This window comes from Peromyscus eremicus, chromosome 12, assembly GCF_949786415.1.
Source record: "Peromyscus eremicus chromosome 12, PerEre_H2_v1, whole genome shotgun sequence".
Classification (NCBI taxonomy): domain Eukaryota; kingdom Metazoa; phylum Chordata; class Mammalia; order Rodentia; family Cricetidae; genus Peromyscus; species Peromyscus eremicus.
Genome location: NC_081428.1, coordinates 23,007,711 through 23,028,475, shown reverse-complemented (window position 1 = coordinate 23,028,475; position 20,765 = coordinate 23,007,711). Strand labels below are relative to the sequence as shown.

General features: G+C 37.4%; 1 protein-coding gene and 1 long non-coding RNA gene across 2 annotated transcripts in view; one reads left to right on the top strand and one right to left on the bottom strand.

Moving 5' to 3' along the window:
• Robo2 (roundabout guidance receptor 2) overlaps positions 1 to 20,765 on the bottom strand; it is a 532,650-nt gene that overhangs the window by 356,892 nt on the left and 154,993 nt on the right. The window lies entirely within an intron of this gene.
• Positions 1,855 to 4,129, top strand: LOC131922169 (uncharacterized). The gene is made up of 3 exons (XR_009382225.1): positions 1,855 to 1,954; positions 3,172 to 3,365; positions 3,846 to 4,129. It is a non-coding gene; the product is annotated as an uncharacterized LOC131922169 (long non-coding RNA).

Below are 20,765 nucleotides of genomic sequence, written 5' to 3'. Positions count from 1 at the left end.
CCTAGTAGTATTTTTTTCCTGTTAAATAAATCTGAAACAAGGAGACGACTTGTGCTCAGGACACGCCGATAAACAACCTTCCACAAAAAGACCACACACAGGTCAGAGGCTCTTCATTAGACATGAAGAAGAAAGCACTAGGCTTGAACATCAAAGCAAAATGAACACTAAGCATCTTGACACATCAGCTAGCCAGGGCATCATTGTTCATAACTTTCCTCCCAGTGCTCAAGTAGGCAGAAACAGACAGCTCTCCTTCAATTTGAGGCCAGCCTGACCCTACATTGTGAATTTCAGAGCTAGAAGACACCATCAATAGCAGCTCTTTTGCTCTTTTTTTCAGCCGAACTCAACATGTGACAGATTATCTCCGCCCCTTCCTCTACACTTCCTCGTTTTGCTGTTTAAGTTCAACAAGAAAGCCGTGTTAGGAAGAACATGTGTTGTTTATCCTACCCTCAAAGCCAAGTCACTGTTGAAGTCATGTCATGTTCAGAAAATGGCAAAGGAGAATATATAGAACAGCATCTCTTTTACACCCATTCAAATTGTTCTATATCATTACTCTTCTCCTTCTGGAGAATACATCCAAATAGAATATTCCCCAAAACACTGTTTGGCAAGACTTGGTTGAGTTTACTTTTTAAAAATGTTAAACACTAAACAAATGAATAAATAAATAGTATCTCCAGTGAAGGGTGTTGCTATCCATTCCTCCACACACCTTAATTTTGCCTTTTTGGTTACATTCTCCATTTTTTGAATTCTATTATTTCACTTTCTGAGATAGATATAAATATACCAAATTTTGTTTGAAATGTGTGAATCCTTAACACCAGCAGCCTATGCCAATGTGATTCATAAGGCAGCACACCCTTCCACACAGATCCAGTGCTTTCTTAGCAGGATAAAAATAAAAGAGAGTCAAAGTAAGTTGCTATAAGAAAGGGTCGATTTTCCCACGTGTTGACAAAACACACACAAAGTGCGGTATTTCACACTTTGAGCTCGGTAAATTCTCTGGTTTTTTTTTTTTTTTTTTATCAAATCTCCTAATAATAAGAGAAAAATCTGTTCACCAGTCACTGAGATTGCCATCGCTTCTGATCCTCATTCAGTATGCACTTGGTGTTTGAGATTCTAGCCACATAAGGGAAAGACAGATACAAATGGGTGATCTTCGCCTGATACTTGGTTGGCTTCCTGGTATTGATTAATCATAGCACAGTGGTGGGAAAGCCCTGGATTGCAGGTCAGAAGACTGATGATTTTATTCCAGCTCAGCATCTCTCTATTTCCTTTAGGAGCCTGCCAACCTGATTTAACTTGTCTGTTCTCCAATTCTCTCCTTTGTCATTAGAGATCTGCAATGATGTGCATCTGTCCTATTTGAAAGAAAGCCGGGGTAGCTCACTCTACTTTTGAATATTAGTGCCGTCCTTTCAAAAAAAGTGAATGCCATAAAGATACTTAAAATTTTATTGAAGATAGGTTTATCATTAAGCACTAGAGACTAAATCTAAATTAAGTCATATAAAATTAGCATTGGCTGTCTTAAAAAACTATAATTAGCTCACTTCTCTGTGCACTCTGGATGATTTGAGCCAAAACTCTGTAAGGAGGTCTGAGAAAACCTGTAAATTATGAGGCCATTCTCAAAAGTGTAAGTTTCCAGGGTGCTTTACGTTCATCGGATAGAGGCAATAGTGCAGCTAGAACTTGATTTGCAAGAATGGATAATTTTTAGAGTAATTTTTCACATGTAGCATTGGGGAATTTTTAAAATTTAATTAATTTATTTTACATCCCACTTCAGTTTCCCCTCCCTCCTCTCCTCCCATTCCCTCCCCCCACTTCCTCTCTGCCCCTTGCCCAATCCACTCCTCTTCTGTGTCTGTTCAGAAAGGGACAGACTTACCATGGGTATCAACGAAGTATGGCATATCAAGTTGTGGTAAGACTAAGCATCTCCTCTTGTATCAAAGCTGGACAAGACAATCGAGTATGAGGAATAGGTTCCCAAGAGCCAGCCAAAGTGTTAGGGACAGCCCCTGCTCCTGTAGGTAGGAGCTGCATTGAGGATTTTTTAAAGAAAGATTTATTCTAGTCTTTTAACTGTGTGTATTCTGTATGTCTGTGGGTAGGTGTGTGCATGTGAGTGGAGGTGTTTGTAGAAGCCAGAGGCATTGGCTTACATTAGAGCTGGACTTACAGGCTACTGAGAGTGACTCAACATGGGTGCTGGGAACCCTGGAACTCTCCAAAGGAGCAGTAACTGCTGTTAACTGCTGAGCCATCTCCAAAGCCCTACCTTACACATGAAGGTATCTACTTTGCTCTACAGCAACCTGCCTTGTTGGTATCTAATCCAGTTCCACAGGAGTTAGAAATTACCCTAAGAAAATTAAACCAGTTTTACAAGAAAGCAATACAATATTTTTAATTATTTTAATTTTATTTTTATTTATGTGTATGGGCTGCAAAGGTCAGAAGAGGGTCAGGTCCCTGGATTTTGAGTTAGTGGCAGTTGTCTGTTAGTTGACCAATGTGGGTTCTGCGAACTGAACAAGTCCTAGAAAGAGCAGCACACATACTCAATTGAGCCATCTCTCCAGCCTCACCTTTGACACTTTGATAATATTATCTTGTTAACTATGAATACATTTGGTGAATTTATCTCCTTATAAACTGTCAAGAGATGAACAATGATCAAGCAGATAAAAAATACAGAGACTGTGTATATATGTGTGTGTGTATTTATATATATGTATATATATAAATATATATATATATATAACTTCATTTACTCATCAAAACTGTTTATCAAGAGACATTTAGGTGGAGTTGTTTTCAATTGAATACTCAAATCTGTCAGTCATTCCCAATCAATCAGCTATTCATCAGGGAAAAATAAAAGTCAAAGAAAAGTTGTAAGTACATATGTTGCTGTAATTCTAAATGACTAGATTTCGGTGGGGTGTAGTGGGGCATGCCTGTAATTCCAGCTCCTCTGGAAGCCCAGTTAGAAGATCAGGAGACCCAAGCCAATCCAGAGAAGCCCCATCTTAGAAAAACTCAAATGTAGGAGAATATAAACCATGTAGCTTTTTTCTTGACTGGCTATAATGTACATTTTAATGGTGACTTGTTATATTTTGTTTAAATTTGTAGAAAGCCAACTTTGAGAGTAAGAAAGTCCTTCCTGAAACAGATTCCTACTTGTTTATTTCAAGTATTTTCCAAAATGTCCTCTGAAACAGCACTTCTTGGTCTAGGCTGCTCTCCCAATTCTATGATGTGAAAAAAAATAAAAAGAGCAAACAGCCCAACAGTAAAAACATGGCGCCCTTGAGAGCAGCTAGAAGGTAAAGTATTCCTATCCAAGGTTACCATTGTTTATCTCATAATATTAAACTGTCTGCAGTGGCAAAGAGAAGGCAGGGTTTCATGGGCAGACAATGGTCTCCTCAGAAGTTTTGATGAGAAACTCCAGTGGAGTTGAGAATGGCTTCCTCCTTCTATGTCTGTAGGCTGATTGCAAGAGCCTGTCTTGTTGTCTGTCTGCTGCTATCCGTTCTTTTCCTCAGAAGGCCCATCCAAGGGCTTCCTCTATTCTGCATGGGCTTCTCAGTTGGGAACTCCAGCTGGCCTGCCTCAGCGTACCTTTCCCAGCTGCTTTCTGTTCTGTGTTTGTAAGCCCCTGAGTTGAGGATGATTCCTCCTGTTTACTCCCTCAGTCAGGATGCTCCAGCTGTCTCTGAGGAATGTTGTGAGCACTTGTTGTATAGTATTTTGCTGTCTGCTGCTTCTATCTACCCGGTAATTACTACATATTCTTTCATTAGCTACATGCTGCGTAAACTCACCTCACTCATTCAAAACTGAAAGTAGGCCAGGACTTGTGTAATCCCATCACTCAAGACCCAGAAACGAGTAGATCTCTGAGAATTCAAGGTTAGTTGCATCTACAGAGGAAGTTCAAGGCTCAATCAAGGTCAGTCATGGCTGCATAGTGAGACCATCCTTCAAAACCAAGGCAACAGAAAACAACAACAACAAAAATATGGCTTTCTTGAATCATTCTCTGAACTGTACATATATTGACGCCTTAAAGAGTTCCAACATCTAATAAAATGGCCAGTCTAATGTTAATTTGGATTTCTTTGTTTGTAAGTTCATGTGAGGCAAAGGTAGCCCGCACCATTAGACTGTGCATTTCCCTTTACATGTCCATCCATGTCATCTCCTGTTACATGTGCACAGCTTCCAGCAGTTGGTCACCACTAAGCATGTCTGTCTTTCCTAAGCCTGTAAATGCACATAAAATACAATCAAATAATTGAACCTTTATGAACATTGAGAAAAATCATGGAAATGTTTGGAATATCAGCTTATTCCTCTATCAGAAGGCAGAAGGGAAAATAAAATACATTCACGGAAAAAATTGTCATCCTGGAGACAGAGTTCAGTCGGTACAGTGTTTGACCAAACCATAAAACATGAAGTTTTTGCCTATAAAAGTTGAGGATACGTGATCATAGTAAAACATGCACACAAATTGTTACAGTAGCTTTTTTCAGAATTGTCAAAAATTTAGGAGCAACCAAAGTGTCCCTCAAGAGATGAATAGATAAATGGGTATATCCAGAAAATGAGGTATTTTTCAGAACTAAAAAGAAACAATCTATCAAAACATGTAACGATACTGATGGAACTTAAATCCATCACACAAACTGGAAGAAACCAATCTAAAAAGGCACATAGTATATGATCCCATAATTCAAGTCTATGGATAAAATAGAAAGATGAATGCTTGCCAAGGGTTAAAGGAGAGGAAAGAATGAGTGGAAGAAGATGAGGGAATTTTCCTGACAGTGGATTTACTCTTTAGGACACCAGTGTGCTATGTACACATCATTGCATATTGTTCATATCCGTAGGATATTCACTACCAAGAGAGAACCTGACAAAAACTGTATCTTTTGGTGATGATGATGATGATGTATGAGTTTATCAGTTGAAACAAATATACAAACTTGTTTGTATGATGGTGAGAGAGGCATCAGTAAAATCACTACACTGTATTAATATGGCTGTGAGCCTAAAATTGTTCTAAATATAGTCTACTATTTCAGATAAAGGCATGGAATGCTGTATCACATTATTGTAGCAGAAGAAATGAAATTAGTTGAATGCTCTCAGATAACATTTTGCTTTTGGCAGAAGGCCTGATAGAAACATTTGAAAATAAATATTCAAAATTCTCTGAGACTTTTGCTTTATCATATTCCTGAATTGATTACTCTGCTGAAGCCTCATATCACAAATTTGGGCATTGCAATAAGAGCATATATAAAATTGTCCCTAATCCACATTCATAGTTTATGATTAAATAGGTTGTATACCAATTCTTGTTATCTTTTTGCTCATTTTACAGAAGTCAAAATATTTTACAGTTTAATGAGAAATTTTGGATTACATAATATTTATTTGATTTTACAAATTAAAAAAATTGAGTTTAAGCTGGGTGGTGGTGGTAGCACCTGCCTTTAAATCCCAGCACTTGAGAGGCAGAGGCAGGCGAATCTCAGTGAGTTCGAAGCCAGCCTGGGCTACAAAGTGAGTTCCAGGACTGTTATACAGAGAAACCTTGTTTTGAAAAAAAAAAATAGAGTTTAGTCTTATCTTCCTTTAATGATTATGCAGAATTCCGTGCATATTTTCTCCCAAATACACTTTATGTTTTAATAAATGGTATTCATAATAGTTTATATACTTTAAATAAATGTAAAAGTCACTGTTTCTCTATTCTTTACTTTTTATAGGAAAGTGGAATATCTATTATCATTTGCCTGATTGAGATATTGGGCCTTTTCTAATTCATATTTAAATCTTATAGGGGGGTATTACAATGGATACATAGACATACAAAATATATACATACACACACACACACACACACACACACACACAATATTTAAGTATGATGCAACAACTAGAAACCCCCAGAATTAAAGCTACATGATTGCCTCCCTTGACACTGACATCACTCACCTTGGCATTAATGAACCAATCTCAAAAATCCCCGACCAATAACCACAAAAGCCAAAACACTGAGAAGATAAGCCCCAAAGAGACACTATTTGAATTCCTGTCATTGCATTTTTCATTCTGTTTCCTTTTCAATAAACTCCTCTCATCTGATGCCCCAGAAAGAGTGAGTGCTCCATGGACAAGGCACTTACACAGGTCAACACGAAAATTACAAAGGGAGGGAGGATAAAGAGATTGCAATTTAATTGTAAAATATTAATAAAAGTCCTTCCTTTTAAGTAGTTCCCTTTCCTCCTTGGGGGATAAGTGTCTCTTTCATGTATCAGAAAGCTTTAAATAGGTGCATCTTTCATTTCACAGAATGCCATAGTGTGTCTCTGCAATTCGCCTAATTGTATTCTTTCCTGTCCACTTTCATATGAAGTGATTGCAGTCTGTAATTCCTGATGTCTGAAAAAATTCACTGCCTGAAAAGTAATAAAAGGCATCTAGGCATGATTAGTGTTCAAATATTTGACTTCTCTCTCCTAGAACCCTAATCTCACTTCATTTTAATAGGAACAACCAGCCTCGGGTGCCCTGAGATGGTAATGATGTCACCATCCCAAGGGCAGGCTTGTGTGTTGATCGGTGTGTGAAGGGGAAGAGTCAGGTTTGATTTCAATAGACAATATGACTCGTTGCTCTTCTGTGAATTTTGACATTGCCCTGGAATGAAGAAAAGATCCTGTTCTAAGCCAGCCTAGACAAAGCAATATTAAATATTTAATTTCCAAAGGCAAAGCCTGAGGTCCCTAAGCTCCAGCATGGCTAATGGCCTACTCTCTAGTTAGGCTTCATGGAGCAAATGCCACACTCAGAACTAATTTGGCTATAAAATAGAAGGAATTTCTTCAGGAATATTTATAAATGCAAGGTTATACAAACGCAATATGTGCAGTTTTTAAAATGTGGAATATTCACATACATGTATTTATATGCTATGATGATTGACTAGTGGATGTTTTGCTGTTAATATAGATGATATAAATCAAATCAATCACAGTTTCATGTGCTTTTGCTCCAAAGAGCAAGGTAAACAAGTTAAATAGAAGGAATTCATTGTTCACATTTTCTTTTCTAACTATAATCTGTCTCTATATCTAGGTATCTATCTAGTCAGATAGGATATTCATTCATAAGAATTATGCAAGTATATATTAAATTAAAAAACATTTTAAAAATCTACACTAGTTTCAACATGATAATATAGGCAATCTCTGCATAATAAAAGTCCGTGTGCACATAGAAAAGTCCTTGCTTTTTAATCCTTCAAGGCAGATGTCATTTTTGTCCCTGTCACCTGAACTAAGTCGTGTAATTTTATGATCTACACTGGTTTTCCCAATGCACATGTTACCTACATGTCACAGAACCACTGAAGACAAAAAAAAGTGCAATTAATTCTTTCACATTCTAGGAACCACAGCCTAAAAAATAATATAAACACACTACTTTAGTGAAATTATGCATAGTTTAGTAATGAGAAATTATCAGAAATGTTAATAGCTAAGACAGCAACCTTCCTATTAGCTATGCAGAGATCAAAACTGATCAAGAGAGTGTGTGGAAGACTATTATACGATCGTGTAGTTGTTTCTCCTTTATGAATGGAATGAATGCATTCTGCTTGTTTATACACCAAAACCAAGCTCAGGTATAACAACCCAGATTCATAATGAGTTCAGCATGGGTCAGATGAAACAGGTGTTGGTCATTTAAAGGGCATTCTTTAAATCAAAGAAAACAACATGTCGTTTGAGAATGGCATGGACCTAGAAGCATTTTGCAAAGGATGAGATGATGCAGAAACACTAGAGCCCTGTTTTGCTGGGAGAGGAGCTGACTACTGAGACAAAGAAGGTAAGAGATTAGCCCTAGTCCAAAGCCACATCACCCTGGATGTGCCTCATCTCAGAAGAAGAAAGAAGGTATTTGGCAATCATCAGTCATAGACACACACAGAATTCACCAAGTTACAATTAAGATAGTCCTGTCACATTATGCAAAGGGAAAAGAAAAATAATTTGAAAAAAATGAGAAGTTCAAAAAAAATATGATCATAGAGGAAATGATATGAGGTAAAATCTAGAAAGCGTGAAGAAAGAGAATGAGGCAAACACTAAAGAGAAATTTCTGACAGACTCTATAACCAGACTGACAAATGAGAAACCAGAGTCACCCAAGCTATAAAGATATTTATGGATATCCTGAATGTCAGATAATGAAACTTATCTTGCCTGGTAAGTTTTGAAATTAGACATTGATAGATGAGGAAGAAAAGGGCAGATATTAAAAACTCATAAAAAGTAAAATAGATCAAATTTAACAATTAATTCCAGAGACATGACTATGAATGAATATTCTAGTTTAGATTTCAGAAGGGATGGTAATGTCATTGATTGAATTGGTTTGTATATAAGTAATAGTTATAAAGAATGGCTAAATGTTTCTACCCTACACCACAATGGACTGAGTGGGGTCAAAAGACACCCACACAGGCTCAGGGTGGACCACCCTGGGCTCTGAGGAGAAAGCATATTCCTACCCAGCATCATGACTGAGCAAGGCCAAGAAACCCACACAAGGCCCCCCTGGGCTTCACGGAGAAAACATAGGCCTGGGTGGCAGGCACACAGGGCACTATTATGGTGAGCAATGTATGGTGTATTATGGGAGAGCGTGAGTGAGTGACTGACAGAATAGTTCTGTTCATCTGGACAGAGGCATACCTGAAGAGGTGAAAGTGGTGAGGAGCAGGCTGAGGTGGGTGGCTTGATTGCCACCCCGGGCCCTGGTAATGTCTGGGCCTGAGCTGCTGCTACCACACATGTCTAGGTTTCTAGGTTCATTGCCCTGATGCAGCCATGGTCTGTGTTGATGTCCAAGGCTCTTGATATCAAAGGCAGAGAGGTTAGGACTGTACAGAGTTGGCCCCACCCCTCACTGTCCACAACACTAGGCAGAACAATGGGTCCTGCCCCTCACCAGCTGAAACACTCAGGAGGGTCCTGTACCTCACTTGGGCAGCACAACAGAGCTTACCCTATTGACAGGGGTGTTGGTGAACTGCCCAAAGAACATGAGTGTTGGAGATCTGGCCTCCACCCTCATCAGCCATGTGGTAGTGTGGTTAGGTGAGGGATATCCACTAATCCCCATAACCCCAAACCCCACCCTTACCCACTGCTTCCAGTAGCAGGTAAGAGAGCTGGCCCTGAGGTCAGAAGAGCAGGAGACCGGTCCTTGCCCCTCACAGCTGTAGTAGCACTTGGGAGAGTGGCCCCTATACCTTGCCAGGGCAACACAAGAGACCTAGCCCTGAAGGTATTAGTGTGGGAGAGCCAACTCTATGACTATGAAAGCAGGAGACCTAGCCCCACCCCTTGCTCATCACCCTGTAAGGGGTGAACTAGCCAGGGCAATGCTGGAGAGCTCACCCTGGTGGTGAAGGCAGTGGAGAGTTGGTGTGCTGCCCAAGCCTGTAACTACTCAAGCACAGACCCAGGGTTATGAGTTGGTCCACCTCAACATCCACCCTATCTATGATCAGCATGTGAAGGGACTGGTCCTGCTGACCTAAAGTTGCAGGATTTCCACAACACAGGGCAAGAACAGGATATCCAAGAGATGTCCCAGTGAGAGTCCAGCATTGATAGTGTAGAAGAAACCAGAGGCCTTGAACCAGACCCTGACTCTTTGCAATGAACACTTGCACATAAAGACATATGAATGGGTAAAGGTGTTTGGATATGGGTTGCAAGGGCAGAGGGTGAGTTTGAAGGGACGGGAAATGAATGGTATTGAGATGCATTTGGTGAAAGACACAAAGAATAACTAAAAGCAAATTAAAAAAAAAAAAAGAATGGCTAAAAAAAATGGCTGAATCACCTGATGGTTAATTATCTATAACATGTATATGTTAGGATACCCACATGAAAGTGCAGAAGTGTATACTGAGTTCCCAGATAAAGATAGCTAAGTTACAGGGGCTAATTAACATGACATAATCATCAACTACTACATCCAGTTTGTGAGTTTCTTACTTAGGGAATTTTTTTAAAAAGATGTTGTATGGACTCTACCCTTAAGAAAATAAAGGAGAAAAAGTAAATTATAACCCAAAATAAAATAAAAGGAAGAAAATGTTGCATAGTAAGATAATATACTATGTCACTGAAAATAATAGAATTCATAAATTAGGAAACAGCAACATTGAGATGCAGGGAGATAAGAATTGTTTATATTAGCTTGCACCAAACTTTTGAAGTATGGTACAAAGTTCAGTTATAAACACAGATTGTAAGAAAAGGCCTTGAAAGGAATTCATCTCTAGGCCAGGGAGACAATGTTTTAGTCTCCTGCCAATTTAAAATTAGGAAATCTATTTTATGAAGTTATCCAGTGTAGGCGCATGGATGGATCGAAGGAATGAAGGCAGGAACGATGAAAATGATCTGCTCAGCAGTGCAGATCAGAACTTATGAATGCACAATCAAAGAAAGAGTCCACAGGAGAGAAGACAGAGGTGAAGCAAATCACCAAGACCTTGGCTTCTAGGCCTCGGACAGCACAGGAAGTATAAATGGGTGTTGATAAAAAAAAATCAGTGGCTAGGCTGGAGAGAAAGTTCAGCAAGCAGAAATCCTTGCTGTGGAAGCCTGATGACCCGAGTTCAATTCTCAGGAATCTAAGGTGAACACTGAGAACTGATGTTGGAAGGTTGTTTTCTGACATCCACACATGGACTGTTGTATACTTGTGCTGTGCTCACACCCACATATCTACATATGCACACACACTCCCCTCATTTTTTTAAAAAGAAAAACCTGAATCTTCTTAAAGAGTCTGGATCACAAATAGAAGAAGATTGGTAGTTCTGTTAAATAGAGTTGGCAGAATGGAAAACATTAGGAAGGGGAGGCGGAATGGACAGAACAATGGTGTCAATATGTCCTTAAGTTCAAGTTTTAGAAATTTAATCCTTAAAGTGACAACATTAGGAGGTTAGGGCTAACCGTCATGAAGGCTCTGACCTCATGCAAATCTTTTAATGGCAGAGGCTCAAGAGATCATGGCAGCTGCTCTCTAGACTCCTGGCCCTTCTGCCTTCCACCATGTGATGATACATCATGTGCGGCTTCAGCTCATACAAAACATACTCATCACACAGAACCTCTTAGGGCCTCGAGCACAGATGTCTCGGCCATTAACCCAAAACTCAAAATATTACCCAGTCTGTGGTTTTTGCTTAGGATAGCGCAAAATGGACTAAGATACAACAACCTCACCAGAAACTCACTGGAAACATTGGATCAAATGTGAAAAAGAGATCAATGCTTATGCACATACCAGGACACAAGAGTTAGATATGGGGCTTTAGGACATTGGTAAGCATATTATTTAAGATCAGAAACCTAAGACCCCTTGCCTAGCTGTCATTCCGGCCAACAATTACCATTCCTCTTCTTCACACTCAATCCTAAATAAGTCTAGATTGAATAAAGATGCATTACACCATCCTGTTAAAAGAGAAATCTCATATCTTTGCTCATCAGAGCCAATTTTGGGGAGATGTTTATGGTAATTTTCTTCACATGTACATTTACCATTGCCCCAAACCCTTTCTTTTTAAAATTTGGTTTCCGGTTTTGTTTTTGTTTGTAAGTATAGGTGGGTGTTTTGTCTCCATGTATTTATATTGCATGCATTGCCTGGTGCCCACAGTAGCAGAAGAGGACATTGATCTCCTAGGACTGAAGGTACAGACAATTGTGAGCCACTATATGGGTGCTGAGGATCAAACCGAGGTTCTCTGGAAGAGCAGACAGTGAGCTGAACCACCGTTCAGTCCCTCCAGCCCTCACCAACACACTCTTAACATCATAGGAACATCATAGAAACTACTTTTCTTAGATTCACCACTCTTAACTCTGGTCCTTTCTCCTTGTTTTTTTCCCCTCTTCTTCAAGTCCTATTAGACTCTTGTCTTTGTTGAACATGCTCTAGAAGAAGGTCTCTGTTTGACTGTCACCTGCTAAAAAGAACATTCTAAGTGCGGCTAGCTAAAAGGCTCTCCCTGCTGCAGCCACTGCATAAGCTGCTCACTGGGCTTTCCCTCAGGATTTAGCCATCAATGTACCTTCTATTATTTATGTGCTCTCTAATTTATTTTCTCTGTTTGACCACAAGCATGTGCCTTCATAACAACTGAGATTTCTTTTCCACCCCCTGCCCCCCATCACTTTTATGTTCTCTCTTGCTCAAAAAGAGCATGGCTCATAGCAAGCACATCATACAGAATAATTTTAAATGTACAAAGTGCGTATGTTCACAGAGCTCCGGTCTCTTCCTCTTAGTGCTGTGGGCCTGGAGGTCTGTGTGGAGTGGTGATTGTAGGGTTTTGGTTTGTAGGATGCTGTTTGTGAATGTTGTCAAGTATGAGGCCTACTAAGAGAGAGAAAGAAGGCGGTGAGAGGGAAAAATGGACAAGTATGCTTGGAAACGAAGGGTGATCCAGGATGACAAAGGTCAGATCGCTTATCTCCATTTAGAAGGGGATATGATAGTTTGCACAGCATATGCACATAAATACCAAAATAAGAGAAAGTTGGCCTGAGAAATTAGGTTGCAGCCCATTGTTGGCCTATTATGATCTGCAGGTTTCTCAATCGGTTTGGTATTATGTACAAGGTCCTACTCTAGGGCTGAGTTAGGAGGATTTCATAGTCCTTGAGTTCAAGACTAGCTTGTGCAATATGGTGCAATGTTCAGGTCTGTAATTGTAATGAATCAAATTAAGACAATGTGATCGTGAATCTACTTAGCTTTCTTTTGTTGACTGAAAATTAATTAGCACAGCAAATATGTTAGAAGTTTGTTACAGATAAAACTTGAAATCTAAATATAGATACTGTTCCCCTATAAATGGCCACTTTAGTAAAGGTAAGAACATGACACTTTTGCATTCAAAATTCTAATTTTAAGAAAAAAAATTAGAGAATTATTCTATTTTCAGTATTTTTATAATCAACCTTTTAAAGTTTTTCATGATTTAAAACCTGGCCTGTTCATGTTCATCGTCAGTACCACAAATCAAAAACCATGTACTTTAGAGTGAGAGTGAGTTAACTTTCTCTTTAGAGTTCATGAAGTAGCCAGTGTTCCCATTCTTTCAGAAAGTAAATTAGCAAAAGAAGCCAGAATTACATAAGTACATTAGGATTCGCTTGAAAGAATCTAATAGAAAAGTAACATAATGTAAATACATGTATTCTAAAAACTAGTTTCCACTTATTATGCATACATAGCCATGTCTAGTGACAATATGCTTTTAATTTTTTCTCCTTTTCCCTTTGACACTTTCTATTATTTTCATTTATTTTCCTCAAAGAGATTTAGGTTATTATTACATTTCTAGAGCACATTCTGTTTATCTTCTCTTGGCTATGAAAGAGCAGTCTAGTATAGATAACTGAAGGGACATGCCTAATATTCTTTGAGAGTCATAAGAACATACTACCCACATCGGGGTGATGGCATCCATTAAGTTCAAGTATTTTAATCACCAAATTTAAAAATTACTTTTATGTAAACTATCTTATATTTTCACCATTAATCCTAAATAAACCAAGTTGAACTGTTTTATATTTTTAGTGCCTCTACAGTATTGATGTTACCTCAGAGAGTGAGTGCTGAGTACAAACTGTTAGGGAAAATAACAGCCTCCTGGTTCAAGTGGGCTGAAATGGATGTCTCTGAAGAGGAACAATACTATACCAGAAAAGAGACTAAGCCAATACTGATAATTGTATTTCTGATGAGCTAATCCAAAAGTGGTTCCTTATTTTCTCTGCTAAGTTACCAGTTCTTTATCTACTCAGAAGCTCTAGTGATGTCTATGGTGCTTATCTCAGTGGACAGTTCTGAAGATCAAACTAGGTAATGTACATAAAACAATAATGCAATTATATACATCTTTATGGCATAAATTGGTATTGAATCTCACTTTGTTTCCAATAGCTGGTAGGCACAACCATGTTATCATCTGTTATTTGTGAAGCTGATGGTATTGAATCCATGGTACAGACTAAGAAATGAACAGTCAGCTTTTATTGATGAAAATAGCCCCTTAAAGATTAAGTTCATTGATTTGGCAGGTATCTTACTAACTAAACATGCCAAATAGTCTAGCAGTCTGGATGTGGAGCCTCACAGGCAAGTTTCCATATGACTAAAGCTGAGTAATACAGCTGCTTTGCCTTTTCCTGTTTCTCTATCATTTATTCTGGCATACTTGATCTCAAAGTCATGCCAAGAGAGTAGCTTCCTCAAAAGACCAGGGAATTCTGTCTCTTTATAGATGTAATAGAGTGATATTGGGATTTGTGAAATTTGTAGTAAATTTAAAATTAGACATACATTTGCTGGTGTGAAGTAAATATTTAATGCAAGCCTAATAATTTCTCAAAATATTGTTAGCTTGGATCTAAAATTAGAGGGAATATACTGCTGAGGGTTTATGTAAAGATGCGTATTTATGTATGCTTCCCAGTTATTTGAGTATTTCAAGTAATAACTTCAATATTAGAAATACAATATTGGATTGAATTTGTCTCCTTTACCAATCCACACCTGTAAATATTTGTGACATTTGTATCTAGTTTTCAGCACACAGATCATAGTATTTGTTATGTCTGTGTTTGTAAAGGCGAAGTAAGCACATTCAAAACACAAAGCTCTGTGTATATGTAAATACTAGTTTCATTATTTGGATTGGCTTGACAGCCAATGACAGGGTGAGGCAGTTGAAAGAACCACTGGGTAATCTGATTGATCAGAGTGTATGGCCGAACTTGCTCACTCCCACTCATCCATGGCAGTCTCCCACATCAACTATATCTAACCTGTCAGTCAAAGCCATCACGCACAGACAAGTTTGGACTTGCAGACATTAGCTCTGGGAGAGTTACTGAGTGCCTTTTTAAAGGAAAAAAGAATCAACATGATAGAAACTCAACCTCACTTTATATTATCATTCATTATCATCTTTCCTTAGAAATAGACTGTATGCTGATATTTCTTTCAGAGCACTTGGAATTCTAATATCAAATTTTAATTGTTTTATCAGAATTTCAATGTTGTGGATCAAAGTGTCTTACAGTCAAGTGTATATTTCCCCAAAACTCTTCTCCAAACTCATATATGTCAGAAAATTAATCTGTTTGAAGTGGTATTCCTTAACTGTCACAGATGGCATTAGAGAAATAAGAAAAATTGATGAAGTTCATGATGATACGTCTGAAATTTATATGGATATTTTAAAGATCTCCTTTAACTGAATATTATGCCCCAAAGTGTCATGTTTATCAATAATTCCTCATAAAGTAGCAAAATATGCTTATTGTTTCTTCCATTTTTACTTCCATTGTGAGAGTGGTAAATACTTTTCTAGTGAAACTACCTTTCCGCACCTCAAAAGTCATTCAGGGTCTACATTTGCCACTATTATGGAAAATCATCAATCTAAATTTTGTTTTTTAGAAAAACAAAAATACAGGATAGAAGTTTTTCCATTATATAGAAGGTCAAGGGGTTGTTGACAAAACTAATATTTACCATAATGCAACTGGAGCTAAGTCAGTTTGGTTAGTATCTATCATTCTACTTTAACGGAGTAATCATGTCCCTCCTGGTCAAGTCCTGTAAGGACTCAAAATAGCACTAATGCAGCGATTCTATTTCATTGTGTAGCTCCTTGGTGATGTCTGTGCAGGAATGTGTATGACAAAATCCACAAGGCTTTCTAAGTTGTAGAGGTGGGGTGAAGATCGCACAGACAGCTGAAATAAAGGAAAAGAAGGGGCTAAGGGAAGTGAGGAACTGGAGCATGAGAAAACTACTACAATCTGGTGAACTCCAGCATGATTTCACAAGCGTGACAGGGAAAATAAGTAAACTAAAGAGAAAGAAAACAGAGAGATTTAATGCTCCTTTATAACTGTCATTGTTTTCCTAGTGGTAGTCCCTAGCTATTATGTCTGCAGGCTCATGTGTTCTAAATTAAAACAAATGCTTCTAGTCAAAAATGCTTTAATGGGATGGTTTTTGCTGTTGTAAAAACATATTTCAATGTTTTCATCAATACAACAACTAAAACATTTCTATTTTTACTTGCATGGAACAGAATTGTCACCATTTTTTCCCATCTATTCCCCAGATGGTCAGGAACACAGAAATGTATCCTAGATGCTTAAAGGAGACTCAAGATGTGCTCTGAATCATATTGTCCAGAGTTGTGAGTACATGAGAAATACTACTCTAACTCACACATCTTGAAGAGCTTCTCTTGATGACATTGCACAGTGTGAACTCATATGGAAACACGTCTTTGGCCAAACATGAAGGACTTTGCTTCAGTGTTTCTTGTTTTTAAATGCTACCATATGCTTACAAGTATTAATTGATTTCAATGGGTTGGTTTTTTTACATTGTTTTGTGAATCTTAATACAATATTTTTGATGGCAAATATACTTATACTTGTCCTAGAAGCATGTAGTATATCCAATTTATATCTCTTTAGTAAATCAGGTTATTCTTAAATCAGAGTAATCAAAACTTTCTGCTTACTATTGAGTTTATAAAATAAAACCTCACGCAATTCCTGGTGACGTGTATTCATAGTGAAGAGAGGTGGTGAAAGTAACCAGAGTATATTATACACACACACACACACACACACACACACACACACACACACATACATGCATGCATGAAATTGCCAAAAGATAAAAGTTATAAAAATAAGCATAATCTGAACTTGGACTCTACAAGTCTACACACTACTTTTGCATGTTGTTGCTATAGAAGTCCTCTTGTCAATAAATCCATAGGCTGTTGAAGGGAGAGGGAGCGTCATAGGAAATAGCTGCATGAGAGTGGGTGGATGATAGCAAAGGGGGAAATATCCTTTAAAAAAACAAAAAAACAAAACTCTGTTTTCCATACAATGAAAAACATGAAGTTAGTAGCCCCAGTTACTTGGTATTTAAGTGTATAATAAACTGCATTATTTTCACAAAGGGATATTTATCTTTATTTTTAGAGAATTTGGTGAAGTATCTAGTGGTGAAATGAAACACTTTAATATTGTTCAGAGTGAAGAAAAAAGTGAAGACATTATGTCAAAACATTTATTATGTCCTGGTTTTATAGGTTGTCATTATACTCTCTCCTATTTATACATACTTGATCTACTTCACAACAAAGACTAAAATCGGAAAGTTGTATAGTATCAAATTAGGCTGTTGTGTTAAATTTGTCATAAAAATGAAAAGTTTCCACATACTTGATAAACAGTTTTAAAACAAAATATTCCTAATCAGTCTATGTATCCTATCGGGAGTATTCCCTATGGAAAAAATATCCAATGCCATGAAATGTAATTTATCTTTAATCAATAAAGCTATGCATATCACACCAATAGGAATTCTCTTTCCCTTTCCTGAAAGTGGTCCTTCTAATCAGGATAGGTGAAACATAAATGTAAATATAAGTAAATTCATACCAGGAGTTTATTTTAAAGATATACTTCTCCTGATTGACTGAATGATAAAACAAAATTTGAGATAATTCCATGGGAAAATATTTATCTAATTCTATATACAGCATATACAGAGAGAGAGAGAGAGAGAGAGAGAGAGAGAGAGAGAGAGAGAGAGAGAGAGAGAGAGAGAGATCACTAATTGCCAAAGTATTAAACACTATCTACACTTTTATTGCACTTTTGTGTGAAAAATGGTGTTTCATTACTAACTGCTAAGCTAAGAATGCCATTTAGTATAGTCTGAAATTGGCTCATTTTCCCAAAGTAATCCAAGAATATTGTTAAACACAGAAATTCATGGTGTTGGAGAGATGGCTCTGGGGTTAAGAGCACTGGCTGCTCTTCCAGAGGACTGGGGTTCCAATCCAAGCATCTAAATGGCAGTTCACAACAGCCTATAACTCCAGTTCCAGGGAACCTGATACCCTTGCTAAGGCCTTTGCACTCACCAGGCATGCATGTGGTGCAAATACATACATGTGGACAAAATACTCACACACGTAAAAAATTTTCAAAAATTCAGAAATCCTACAGCTTTGTTCTTGAAACATGTCTTTTGTAAAAAAAAAAAAAAAATCAGAATCTGTGGATTGGGATTATAAAATGCATAAATTTAGGGCTCACACTCACCTAACTTTTATCCAGTGAACAGTATTCTCCTAGATGTCACTGTGGTTGGAAGTGCACTTACCAAGGTCAGAGAAATGCTTTATAATTAGTGCTCAAACCGAGCCCTGTTACTTTCACCATCATGCGTTACTAACACTCTAAGTACAACAGAATATCTTAAGACATAAAAGAAACACAGCATCTTTTATACTTTTAGAAGAATAGCACTTCTAATAACAAAAGTAGACGTTTCCCTCCCTGAAAATAATTGAAAAGAATTTTAGATTGATATGAGCAGATATGGTATATGTGAAACATGGAAGATCCATTTATTCACAAAACAAGAATAAAAGAAAATCATATGTATATATAATCTATGTATATATATATAATGTCACAATGATGTAATTATACTGAAGTAAATAGGAAATCAAAACTAGAAGGAGTTTCCTCACTGTCCCTGTCTTATACATTGCCCTTTCTTTTCTTTGACCATATGCTCTGCACATGAACAAGTTTAGTCCCCTTTCCTCAATGTGATCACTTTTTAAATATTCAAGGTTATAAACACCAGGGTAGTTCAATAACACCAAGATGAGACAGGCACCTTACCATATTCTTTGGCAGCTAATATGCAAATTTCATTCATGAATCTACAGGGGAAGGCAGCCTTTGACCACCAAAGGCTTTTGAATAGAACAGAGAGAGTGGGGATGAAAAATCAAGATGACAAAGAATTTAATCCTAGGAAATGTGGTTTGAAATATCTGGGAAGTGAACTGACAATGGTAATTCATGATTTTCATCCGAAGAAAATCACGAACCTTCAATCTTTCTTCAACTCTTGTGAAAACAAGGTAACACTGGGCAGACATTCATACCCCTTTAAGTATCACTGTTTTGCACATAGAAATATCAAAATAACTGTTTAAAAACCACATAAGCTCTATCTGGTATCAAGTGTCACTGAAGGTAGGAATACTATTTTTATATTTAAACTTATTCTTAATGATTCACAGATTCACAGCTCACAGAGACATTCTTATTTTTAAGTCAAACATGGTAGCCATCAATGGAATAGATTCTGCTCAACATCCAGCTTCCATAATGGTAGGAGCTTGGATAGCAAATAAAATGGAAAGTGAAAGGTTCGGAATATCCTTCACCTCAATGTTCTTGGAACTCATTTTCCCAGGGTAGAAGGCAAAGAGGTCACACATACATTCTATTTGATTCTATTTTGACAGGGTGAAGTGGATTACCAAAACAACGCTAGTTCATGCATATTTAAAGAGGAAAGAAAGCACTCCTCGGGAGCCACAGCTTTAAGTGCTGTGTATACCAGATGTCTTCGTTTTAATGGGGCTCCTTATTTAGGAAATGAAAATGAAATTAGTAGTAGACCACATTTTCCCACAGACAAAATGATGCCTCTCACATGAAGCAAATGGACATATTGTCATTCTGTCTTATTACCAGCTTACAATGAAACAAGTTCTGCTGGGAAGAAATGATTGAAAAAAAAAAAAACCTTGAAGAAAAGTTACACAGTATGTGTCACATATTAAGATATAATATATTTCAAATCTGAAGAAGAAAATTTGAGAGTAATAAATCAAGAAAAATGTAGGGAAGGGAAAGCAGAATTTTTTCACAAACCAGTTCACTCTTACTTACAGGTACTCATATATATATATATATATATATATATATATATATATATATATATATATATAATAGTCATTAGTCTATAATTCTTATACAAACATCTCTTTTTTTCTGTCCAGTCATTGGTGCATTGACAGAAACTGAACAGAAGCTATCCCCTTTTCCCCCCCGATTGTCAGTTTGTAAGCAAAATCATAAAAAGATAGATAGGGTTGTTACTTGGAGTAGGAGTGGACAAAAACAAAGGCAAAATGATAGACATAAGAGCCCCCTCCCCCAAGAAAAAAATAAGACTCAATAAAGTAAGAACCAGGCTGAGGTTTAAATTTCTGGTGTGTACAAGTCAGTGACTCATCTGACTAGGTATTTATTAAGACTCCAAAATAATGAAAAGTAATTGCATTGAGTGTATGTTGGAGTGGAAATTCAATTCGGTCTATCTTGAAACTGTTTAGACTGCTGGCATTTCAGATGCTGAAGACTATGGACCTAACACAGCACTGACAAAATAAGCGGCTCTCAGGAAGGACTCTGCCAGGGAAATCCAAATAGTTTGCCTGTTCTATTAGCTCTGAAACATTGTAATTGAAGGTTCCTTTCCAAACATGTTTAGAAGATATTACTTATGGCACACGGGAATACTCTACCATCACAGTCATGAAGACCACTGAAAATAGTGTTTATGTTCTTTGGACCAATTATTCAGACTATATTTTTCATGATCTTACTTCGCTTTCTTACTTTTCGAGTGAAAAACCTCAGATTTCTACTCTTCTACAATATAGTGAC